Source organism: Dendroctonus ponderosae, unplaced genomic scaffold (assembly GCF_020466585.1).
Source record: "Dendroctonus ponderosae isolate FM_Combo_2020 unplaced genomic scaffold, Dpon_F_20191213v2 Dpon_F_20191213_1, whole genome shotgun sequence".
Taxonomy (NCBI): Eukaryota; Metazoa; Arthropoda; class Insecta; order Coleoptera; family Curculionidae; genus Dendroctonus; species Dendroctonus ponderosae.
In genome coordinates this window covers 26,395,778-26,408,772 of record NW_026017110.1, presented here as the reverse complement: position 1 = coordinate 26,408,772, position 12,995 = coordinate 26,395,778, and positions in this window count along the sequence as shown.

The window sequence follows — 12,995 nt, the reverse complement described above, 5'->3', positions numbered from 1 at the left end:
GCATTTTCCAGCATCAAGCCACTAAAATGAAAATGCTAGTTTTTTTCAAGCACCAAAAACTAGTTAAGGTGGCCATTGTATGCAAACATAATCGCTATTGTTTTGATTCAAAACAAGCAGACGTGAACCCCGCAAAAACTAACAACGCGTCTTACGCAACAACAGTGAAAAATAATAAAATAACGACTGCGGGAGGGTGTTTGGGTGCCCTAACAAGGTCCGAGCTTGTTGGCGAGTCTTCTAGTTGGATAAACATGCAGAAACGAAACTCCAAACGAGTCACATCCGAAGAACGATTGGAAACAAATAAGCAACAAAACACCGGCCACGTGACTCTAACAATGGGACGTCGTCCTGGACAAGATCGACGCTCGTTGGACGGCGTCCTCCTCATTGTCGAACGCGGCAGGAAGCAAAATAAACGCACTTTAATGAGATGAGATAACTAAAAGAGTTGATGGGGATGGGGGTTTATTAAATTTCTCTTCTGTTCAGAGTTTATGTGTGTGTGCGTGTGCTGCTTGAGAGTTGCAAGTTGCAACGCATCAATATTGAATCTATACTTTGAGGATCATTGGCAAAAAATGCAACTAATACAAAAGCGTCCATAGTTTCAATGCGAGATTGAACTCATGATTGCTGAGCGGTTTAAAGCACATGTACACAACTACGGAATTTTTTTTTGTTGACTAAACCGTAGTCAATTTCTGATTCAGTTTATTTAAATATTTCAGTCAAGTTTTATTAAATTTTATTGAATCATTTTTCCGATATTTCAAGGAACACATTTTTTTATAAACATTTTGACCTTCCCTAGCGGAAGAGTCAGGCATTTTTCTTAATCAAAGTTAGGTCTGGTGGCCTTCTTTTGAGCCAAAAAATGTAGCAGTATCTTTTTGGTCATGCTCTTACCAGGCACTCTGTATACATACGTATTTTTCTACCGTCAATACGGTCCATTTGATGAAAAATCCATTCCTAAGTCACTTTTATATTTGCCATTCTTTCCACTGCAGAATTTCGATTTTCAATTAAAATTTTTGACAAAAACCGAAAAAACATGCTGCCAAAAAGTTATTAGAATTTTGCGTGCAATTTTAATAAACTACAGGAGAACAGGGCAACGAGTTTGAAGTTCCATTAATGGAATAATCGTTAGCCAACATTTTTATTTTTATTTTTTATTAGTTTGTTATAGCAATCTAGTTTACACCAATAAGCTACTTTTCTTTAACCTAAACTACTAGATGTAGACATTAACTTCGGCTTTGTCATTGAAGAGTCACTATTTTAATGTGTACATATATTTTACCAAAATTTGACGTACAAAAATGTTTTATGGAAAAGTTGTACTAAAAATCAAAATAAACTTTTTATATCGGATTTAAAGCTTCATTTCAGACTGTAAAAGCATCGTTAACTAAGACGATTTCCTGGAAATTTGCATAAAAAGGGAAAGGAAAGAGTTCAAATGCATGCTGGAGAAATTTCAACAAATTCAATGTATAAAATTCTAAATGAGCTCAAATGCAAACCGCTATCCGAGAGTTGCAAAAAGATGACAAAATTAAGCGAACTAAAGTTGTACAAAATTGAATCAATATTAGTACGAGAAATTTGCGAAAAAACACTTTTAATGATGAAGCAACAAATTTCATAGTTTTGAATCCAAAATTTATCACAACGGCCAACTACAAAATACATTTTGATATGGGATTTAAAATTTCAGCTTAGACTAAAAATGCATCCTTAATTAAGACGATTTCTAGAAATTTGCATAAAAAGGGAAAGAAAAGAGTTCAAATGCATGCTGGAGAAATTTCAACAAATTCAATGTATAGAATTCTAAATGAGCTCAAATGCAAACCGCTATCGAGCGTTGCAAAGAGGTGACAAAATTAAGCGAACTAAAGTTGCACAAAATTGAATCAATATTAGTACGAGAAATTTGCGAAAAAACACTTTTACTGATGAAGCAACAAATTTCATAGTTTTGAATCCAAAATTTATCACAACCGCCAACTACAAAATACATTTTGATATGGGATTTAAAATTTCAGCTTAGACTAAAAATGCATCCTTAATTAAGACGATTTCTAGAAATTTGCATAAAAAGGGAAAGAAAAGAGTTCAAATGCATGCTGGAGAAATTTCAACAAATTCAATGTATAAAATTCTAAATGAGCTCAAATGCAAACCGCTATCGAGCGTTGCAAAAAGATGACAAAATTAAGCGAACTAAAGTTGTACAAAATTGAATCAATTTTAGTACGGGAAATTTGCAAAAAAAACAGTTTTACTGATAAAGCAACAAATTTCATAGTTTTGAATCCAAAATTTATCACAACGGCCAACTACAAAACACATTTTGTAATGGAATTTAAAATTTCACCTTAGACTAAAAATGTATCCTTAATTAAGATGATTTTCAGAAATTTGCATAAAAAGGGAAAGAAAAGAGTTCAAATGCATGCTGGAGAAATTTCAACAAATTCAATGTATGAAATTCTAAATGAGCTCAAATGCAAACCGCTATCGAGCGTTGCAAAAAGATGACAAAATTAAACGAACTAAAGTTGTACAAAATTGAATCAATATTAGTACGGGAAATTTGCAAAAAACAGTTTTACTGATGAAGCAACAAATTTCATAGTTTTGAATCCAAAATTTATCACAACGGCCAACTACAAAATACATTTTGATATGGGATTTAAAATTTCACCTTAGACTAAAAATGCATCCTTAATTAACACGATTTCTAGAAATTTGCATAAAAAGGGAAAGAAAAGAGTTCAAATGCATGCTGGAGAAATTTCAACAAATTCAATGTATGAAATTCTAAATGAGCTCAAATGCAAACCGCTATCGAGCGTTGCAAAAAGATGACAAAATTAAACGAACTAAAGTTGTACAAAATTGAATCAATTTTAGTACGGGAAATTTGCAAAAAAAACAGTTTTACTGATAAAGCAACTAATTTCATAACGTCCTTCTTCAAAATCTATATTTTGTGGAAGATATGAAACACCATATATTGATCATACAGGACGAATTTTTAGAGCAAATGATCCTGAAACATCAGCATAGACGAAAAGGGATTCAATTCAGTCTTAAAAAAAACCTTAAATATTTTTTTCCAAAAAATCGCCAACATCTTTACCATCAGACGATTTCCTCATCAAAATGATCAACTCAGTACGTGACAGCCGTTTTCTTTGTACCAAAACCGCTTTCTATAGACGTTTTAACCTCCGCATTTAATATTGATTGAATCGGCGGTATTGCCTCTATCGAAGATGAAACGCATCGCATGTTTATCATCAGATCTGTGCTCATATCGGAATATGGCCAGTGTATGTGTTATTGTTGTGATGCCAGCCTTAAACACTCGATATCTCGGGGAATCACTTTAAAAGACAATCTTAAAAGCCTTTTTGTTTGCTCATGGATATCCATTGTGAATGTGAGGGATGACTTTGAGGTTTCGCTCCAAGTGTAAAAGGTACTTTGCGGTAATGGGGTTGGGATCGCAAAAACACTATCTGTTTAAGTGCATTAAGACATCATCAATGTTGGGATTTGTTGTTCGGATGGCCTGAAACCTGTTTCTTTTACTGATCAGCATCAATGAAATGTTGTGAACATCCATTACTTCATTAATTATTTTTTCCCCAACAATTGAACAAAAATTTGTAACAATTTCCAGTTTATATGCGGCATGAAATTTTATTGGGAATCATTGGACATCATCATTGGAATCCGTAGGCGTCACTATTGCCTTTACCCTCATTAGGTCCAATCGTCGTATCCCACGGGTCGTAATTGTGTATAAATATTGACCTCTGACTGATACACACATTCTCATATTCTATTATAACTGGCCTTATATTATTCTACCTACACTCAATAAAAGTTTAAGTGGTCACTTAAGTTACTTCAATTAAACGTGTTTTCAGACGATGTTGTTTACGTCGACTTCGTTTAAATCTGGTTCAAAGCGATTCCTTTAAGGTGGGTGTTTGGCTGCTGGAATATCAGTCTGGTTCTAGCATTTAAAACAAATTTATCACCATGATTTTAAATGAGAAATTCATTATTTGATCGATTTTTCAACCTAAGCAGTTAAGCTCTAATTGGCTGTTTTATTGCTAGTTTAAGTTAACTGCTGCATGGCTATTTTGACTTGCTGAGAGCATGCAATTTTTTGAGAAAAAATTGGAAGTTAGATAATGGATTAAGCACGAAAAACTTTGTTTTATAGCCAATTTGCCCTGTATGCCTTCACAACATTCGCCGCAAACTGTTTCCAGTGCATTTGTTGTGCGGAGCCCTTCGGGCACGACACTGATTTAAAAGCGAAAATCTGTTTTAGATCCAATTTGCTCTTTACTGCTTTGAAACTATGTTGTTCCCGTTTTTGACCGAAATTTGACATCATAAAATTAGGCAAAATTTACAGAGATTTTCCCAAAAATGAATGAATTTAGAAAATCGTTAATTGCTCGCTTCTTATTGACCGTCGGCAAAATGTGAAACCTAACTTTTTATGACGCTTGAAACCACATTTTTTTTCTTACCCAGTTTTTTTGAAACCACATTACTTTTATTGTCTCGAAACTTATAAAGACTGGAAAGCTGAAAACACCATTGGATAGGGTTCTACCAGCCCGAGGTTTTATAAAGAATAACTTTCTTCGACAGAAAGCTCTGTTTTCGAAGAAAAAAGTTTAAACTCGGAAAAAAGTGTTTAATTTTGCTTCGAAGCGTTCCAAGGCAGATACTTGGATATGGAAAAGTTACATTAGAAATTGACTTTGATTGATTAAAAAAATTATCCTGTGTGAGCTACAGGGAGAAGACGAAAAACTTTGTACAGACCCTAATGGAAGCGAAGTTTTCAAAACGCAATAAAACTGTGAAATCACATTGGAATTAATTTCAATTCACATCAATTACCATTGCCGCTAGTACCAATCGATTTTAAGTGAAATTGATCAAATCCAGTAAAAAAGAAAAAAGTTTCCCATTTAACCTCCATGGAGTAAAAATTCGATATTTTTGGTACCGATCAACTGAAATGCTTACCGAAAATCAGAAATTGATGATGGACGTAGCAAATAGATATGGTTAACGACTTGTGGTTGCCACACAAACTATAAGTTTGCGATTTTGTACAAATCTGATTGGGGTCTAAAACATATTTTTGCACTTAAATCAGTGTCGTGTCCGCAGGGCTCAGCTGTATCAATAAACTGGAGGCAGCTTGATGCAGTTTCAAACCCAATTTGTCCTTATAGCTTTCAAACTATGTCGTTTCGTAAATTAAACTTGGTAATTTTCAAAAAATACGTGAAAAAATCTACGAAACATCTCTCTAATGAATGAATCAAAAGCAGGGCGTGAAATTTCTAACTGTTAAAAATTCTTCAATTTTCATTTGGTTGTTGAAAGTTTGGAAGTTGAAATCATCAGAGCCCATCCACACATGCCCCAGATTGTCAGTTGTAGTTCGGCTACTCTGGTTACGAATTCACTCCGCAAAACACAATAGGCGTTAAATATGATTTATGAAGAAATTTTATTTAGGGGCAACAGTTCCGAGCTACCCTAAACAAGCGAAAACATGCCGGCTTTCGATTTTTACGCCCTGTGAACAATGCGGGTACGCGGTTTCGATTGAGATGTTTTATTTCATCCATGGGCGTCGATCACCATTTCACTAGCAAAAGCTTGGCAAAAGAGGTAAGAATTAGAACTTGATCAAAATCAACAAGATTAATGGAATCCGAAGCTGTATTGGACTCATGGAAATGAACACTTTAGAAACACACTTGAACGTTGAATTAAAAATTTGAAAACCCGTTCCAGATGATACGCCGCTGGATTTATTTAGCCCCATCAAATGTCATGGTGGTGAGAACACCGAGAACAAGCGCAGCCAGTTCTTTGTGTAAATCACACATCTAACATCTATATCCTACAATTAAGTGGCGCAATTTGCATTTTTAAGAAATATATCTTGTTTGGGTGAAAGCCCCTTGGAGGAAATTCAAAAGAGCCGCCGCTGTCGCTGCTGTTCTGGTCATTGTAACTGAAATTTAGGTGCTTTGGTGAAAAGCCTTTAATGAAGACGAAGAAAAGTGGTCAAGGGATTCGATTTTAACTCGAAACTCGATGGTTCATTTGTTGCGGTAATGGCTTAAAAGTTGTAAGTGGTGTGAATGTAGAATTTTGTATCTCTGAAAGAACGCGAATAAATACAAATACAGTTAAACACAATTAATTCGCAAAATCTGCACTTTTAAACTCGTTACGTCGGACAATGTGAGAGGAAAACTACGATAAGATTTTCTAGTCATATTTAGCATAATTCAAATTTCAGAGTGATTTTTTTCTGAATAGAAATCTAAAAAATCCGTAAATTTCTGAGGGTTTTCCGCGATTGTCGCGGCAAATTTCAGCCAAATCAGTTGGCCCAATTTTCAAATATTAGGTTTACGAACAATAATTTTACATTAACTTGCAAAAATGCGCGTTAGAAGTGGCATAAACATTTCCTTATAATTGCCCAGACATTTTTAAAACCAATCAGTAGGTAAGTTTTGAAATTAAATGAAAATATGTTTTCCATTTCAACCGTCTAGTAGATCTGAGTTTGTCTTATGGCAATAAATAAAACGTTTTTCAGCTGATTTCAAGAGCAAATCTACTAATTGAGCGCACATTAGATCTAATTAATCCAGCTCGTGTTCATGATACTACAATCAAGCAGATGCAAGTGAGCAAACTCATTCATTCATTAGCCGTTGTTCGTACAGAAGACTTCGAATTGACTTTTGACACTTTGATCAATTCCATTCATAAAACCAGATGCCGGTTTTTATCAGTGTTAAAAAGCTAAAAGACCGGATGTGAATCACAATCCGCTAATTATACAGATTGCTAATTCGCTTAATGAGTGAGTGTTTGCTCGCCTGCGATATTGCACTTGATTACAACAACAATTTAATAAATAATCACAAAATATTGATAATTTACTTCCCAATTGATCCGGAAAAATCCGGATTTATTTAGTCAAAAAACCAATGACAAAATTTACCGCGAGAAACGTTCCTTTTCTGGTCGACTTAAAACGACATGGCCGCTGAAGTCTCTGTAACACATTTACAAAACTTCTTCCACTTACACAGAATTTCCACTCCACACTCCACACTCCACACAACATCTTCCACTCCATCCCAATCTACAAAATCTGAAATACCACGACTTGGAAATTCTATTAGAAGAACCGATTCTTTTCCAAACTCTTTGGCAATTTTCTTCTCCAGTAACATCCATAAACCAAGCCGATCATCATTAAGCGCAACAATACAAGCCAATTTTCCATTTAAACTCCCTAAAACGCTCATAAAACTGTTTACGGCCGACTAATTATCAGCTCTAAAAGTTCATTAAAGAAAATCTTCCTCATTTGGATGATTACATAACGTTTATTACACAAATTAGTGTGTTATTCACGAAATAAGCTTTCCTAAGTCAGAGTTTGGTCTCGTGCCGGGTTCAAGTGGTCGAGCAGCTGCTTTTATGTAACATTAAGTGCATTATTCGGAATTATGACTGTTATTAGCAGAGCTTCCGGTCAGCAGAGACAAAGACCGGCCACACGAAAAATACAGGGTGGACATGAAACAAGCAAAACTAAAAGTGTAGTTATTTGACTTTATCTGAGCAGAAAATGGCAATTAGAAAAACAATTAAGATTAAACCTCCTACGCCAAGCCGCATAAATCCAGTCAAAGAACCATCTGCGATAATCAGCCAAACGAATCAACATTGTGGCTTGGAAAATTAGTTTCCTCTAGTGAGTAATTGGGACTCTGGACCCATTAGATGATCAAGGTAGGTGTTGAGCGTTGCTCATGTTGCCCTGCAGGTCAATTGTGGATTAAATAAATGTTGACGTGCTGCTTTTAATGGCACTGGCCGGTTGATTCATGGCACATTAGCTCAAGTGAATTTAATTGAAAAAATACACAAGAATTGGTGCTAACGTGGGTGAATGTTTGCTTTATCGCTCTAATGCAGGGAAACATTAAAGTTCCACACGATCAAAAAATTGTGCGTCTACATGCATTGTTGTTTAATCTACCACTCCTCAACTCGGTACGACACAACTCATTAAACAGGGTGATTCGTAAGTTGATCTTTTTTAACTGCCTAAAGAACCTGTTGAAAAATCGGCCTTTTCAAACTACTTGCTCGAAAGCTCAAAAACAAAACGAAAGTTTTATCAGCAACTTGAAATCTCAAACTCTCAAAAAACTCAACTCAAAAAAAAAACGGCAAACATTTTTGGGTAATACTTTTCCGAATAGGTAGAGAGAGATTGATCTAAACCCCTGCGATTTTATCGAGGGTTTGTGAAAGATGAAAAAACCACCTGGGAAAGCTTTAATCCTTTGGATAAAGCAAAAATCAAGAAACTTATTTTCTTCTAACCGACCGGAAAAGGAACAGTAGTTGTTTGACTTCCCGAAAATCTGAAGTTACTTTCTCATTTCCAGTTTTTCCAATGCGATTTTTTCGATGATTTGTGAAAAATGGACAAACCACCTGGGGAAGCTTTAATCCTTCCGATAAAGCAAAAATCAAGAAACTTATTTTCTTCCAACCGACCGGAAAAGGAACAGTAGTTGTTTGACTTTCCGAAGATCTGAAGTTACTTTCTCATTTCCAGTTTTTCCAATACGATTTTTTCGATGATTTGTGAAAAATGGACAAACCACCTGGGGAAGCTTTAATCCTTCGCATAAAGCAACCAAGAATCAAAGAATTTATTTTCTTCTAACCGACCGGAAAAGGAACAGTAGTTGTTTGACGTCCCGAAAACCTGAAGTAACTTTCTCATTTCCAGTTTTTTCAAAAAAGTTTTTTAAAATTTGGGATGGGTGGCAACCACAGGCCTAGAAAACTTTCTCAAAATGTATTTAATTTTTGTTCGTCACTTCATTGCTAAAATCGCCTTCATGTGTTGAACTCTTGATTTTTAATCTAATAATGGAATATTCCCACAAAAAAATCTACCTGCAATGAAAGGCCATCAAATCGATCTCTAACCCAAGTAATAAATAATATTTTACTAGAATTGTAACCGACCGCGGCAAAAAAATCTATTAGACACTGGCAATATATTTGCAAATAAAAGCTTCAAACACAACAAATATTTCTCCCCATAATCCGACTGTGCTCAATCAAATACCAAAAGCGGTTTGTAACACAATAATGGAGATGTTAGTGTTAACAATTGCCTACAAATCACCCTATACACCGCGCTACCCTTACATAACATAATATATAAGAACCATGAAGACTTTATAGGGTCGAGATTAACACGTATGTTTAATAAATAGCCGGATTTGGCAGCTGTGCTAGAGTGGAGAAGGGTAGTTAACCCTTATGGGGGACCAGTTGGATTCTCCGCCTATCAATGCCAACAGCAAGCCGGTACAGTCGATTTGGCCGATTGGTTGCTCTATTGTTGTGACACAATACCGCAAAACATTTGTAATAATATCGATGTGCTTTTAAGGTTTCTGCAAAAATAAAGCGTGATCAGCCTGATCGATATTGGAAGGCTAGTTGGTGTTTATGAGACAGAATCAGTGCCCCGGACAGCTGGGCGAAACTTTCATAAATAATGATGGCACATGAATGGCCAACGTTTGTTCAGCATTCGATCTATTTGCTGCTGTTCCAGTTTGACTTTAGGGCTTTGTTTGGCAAATATTTATCGACCCACAAGGGGTTTGCAGAAACAATAAGGTAAATCCGGAGTTTCTTGAATATGCTTTATAATATTTTTAAAAGGAAATAGTTAACACATTAATGGAAACAACAGAGATATAGAAACTCCAACTGTTAATATATTCTAGAGATAACGGAAGAACTTTCAGGGGCACACAGAATATTGCACAACAACTGACACTTTCCCAGGCACCAAAGAAATACCGGCTACATTCCTACCACGTATGTAAGATCACATTAAACCAATGGATTACTGAACACCGGTATAAATTAAGCAGGAGTTCATTAACCGAATACGAGAAGCTGCTCGACAAGAGTGCATAATAAGGTGATTACAATAACAATTAATTTTTTTTACAATTTTTTCTGTACTCCTAAAACACCGCCAGACAATACCTCCAGAGGGATGACGCCAATTTTGAATCACCCTGTATGTTCAATTGTTCAGCGAACGAAATAAGATCCCATATTGATCATAATTGAGAAAAAAGCAAAAAGTGAATGAGCAAAACAAAATCAAAATTGTCAACCCGATGGTCTCGTTCTAGCAGAAGAAACTAGAAAATGATTAAGTGATGAAACTTTGATGTTAAATAACTTGGCAGGAAATTGAGCAAACGAGAGAAAGGCATCGACGCTCCGATCAGAACCAGCCAATAAATAAACCCGCAACAATTTCAATAATATAAAAACCACCAAGACCCCATTGATAATTCCATCGAGCTGGCAATTCCAATTTTCATAATTCATGGTTTTTTCCGTTCAGGTCCCTTGCAGTTTTCTTTATTACCATAAATATTGCGTTGTTGGTTTATGTCCAACTATTCTCTCTTTTTTAATAAGCTGCACTGCTCTGACGAATTCATCAGGTGTCCGTTCTGATCAGCGGGATGCACCGTATCAACACGTTTACAACGTATTAATATCAGCCAAACACGAAATCTTCACATATCTAACTCGTTGCAGCGACGAAAGGCATTTAATGCTTATTCACAGAGGCGCACTACCTTTCATTTGGTAAAGGAGTTGGAAGAAATCGATAAATCGATCTACCAGTAACGAGGTTTGTTCGGCAAAATAGATATAAATATTATTTGACATGATGATGTGAAAAGGATGGCGAAGAAGAAGATGTGCAAACTCTACTAGTAAAGTGAAAGTAAACATATAAGCAACATGAGAGCCACCAGATGTTACTAGGCAAATTTGAAAAATTGGCCATTAAATTTCGTAACTTTTCCTAACTTTTTTGTACATCAACTCTTGTGGACTTGTGTACCATCGGACCGATTCTACAATAATTGTATCATCAACTAACCGACTTTTAAAATTCCAACTCAAATGAGCAAACTTTTAATGGCCATTTTTGGCATCTTACAAGACCAATCCCTTGCCTGCAGAATAAAGGTCTGCGACTAAAAAACGAACGAATTATTCATTGTAAAATGCGTATTCTGCCTCGCCTGATACTCTACCACTGATGAGTGTATTTAGCTTAAACTAACTATATATTTATTGGGTTGAAAACGCTACTTGAAAGAAATGGCAGATGATAATCGCCCATATTTATACATATTGTATGAATTTTAAGGATATTCCTGACGAAGCATGCAACAACGTTTAGCATAAGCGCTAATAGGAGAACGAAATGTGGAAATGTTGCGGAAACATTCTCAACGGCGCGGAACTTTGAACAATTTCATTTAAGCCGAGGAGGTACTTTGAATACACCGCGAAAAAGAGTTAAAACGATGGAAGCGTAAAATTTAAAACCATAATTAATAGAAATATTCTGAATCGAATGGACTCGATTGAGGTTTCAAAATATTTAATTCCAAATCCAAAATTTGACTCGATTTTGATTGATTTTCTTTAATAATTTGCTAAACTTATTGCATACAACACAGATTTTCACCACCTGAAACATTAATAACGGGACCCTTAATTCCGTTTTCACTCTGTACGCTCATACCTGGTTAGCTACAACAATTGTCCCACATTATTGCCCAATAAATCGGGGAAAAGTGTGTAGATGTTCAACATGATTCCGAGTTTGTGTGCGACTAGCAAAAGAAAAAAGGATTATTTACACTTAATTAGACGTCCTGCAAAGTTATTCCATAGTCGCGTTTACTTACTAAGAATTTGTCTTCCATGTAAACAAGAGTTGGTCTGAGGCCAGCAATTACCAAGCAAAAGAAACTTTTTTCAAACCAGCTATATACATGGGGAATTAGGTAAAAGCACATGTAAAATGTAGATGAAAGCGAGTGGTCGAAATGTTTTAGGTCTATTTGAAAATATGATGTTAACTTGGTTATGTTAGTGGAATAGGAACAAGAAACCGAAGTCCGACTTGGAAGGTTGGGAAACTGAAAAAATGAACATCGTACTAGAAACAATTGGTCTCAAAATGCCAACACAAATTGCTTCATTAACAAGATTAATTCATTTTTATATGAAAAAAATTGAAACTGCGGAACTCACGTAGTAACCGCACTTCACAACATCAGCTTTCATTGCTTACATAGTATATACTTTCCTGACTGTGTTTCAATTCCAAATCAAAATGAATTCCTGGGTTTCAGTCATTTATTGTCTTTATTTATCAATTAAAATACGATTCGGAGTATTTTTCCACCATCATCAGTTTTTCTAAAATAACATAGTTAAAAAAAAATTTAATTAATTTAAAAAACAATCACAGTTCGTCAACAGCCTCATCATATCACACATTAAAATACATCACAATTGCAATACTTTAAAACATTCTAAAATTAATTAGGCCTAACAGGTGATAGTCAGGACAAGTACTGTAAGAGTAAAAACATGACACCCTAAAGTTTACTCTCGAAGAAGATAAAGGAAATTCTATAAACTTTCTAGACCTAACAATTAATTATGATAACAACGGGGAAATCAAAACAAATTGGTACACAAAGGAGGTATGGTCTGGTAGGTACCTAAATTATCAATCGTACGCTCCAATGAAATATAAAAGAAGTGTAATAACGGCACTTACAGATAGAGCCAGTAAATTGTCACAGTGGGAGTATAGAACAAAAAATCTTGAAAAAATAAAAAATATATTAATAATAAACAACTATCCAAAGTCATTTTTTGAACCAATCATAAAGCAAAGGATAAATAAAATATGCAATTCAACTAAATGGAAAAACATAAATAAAAGA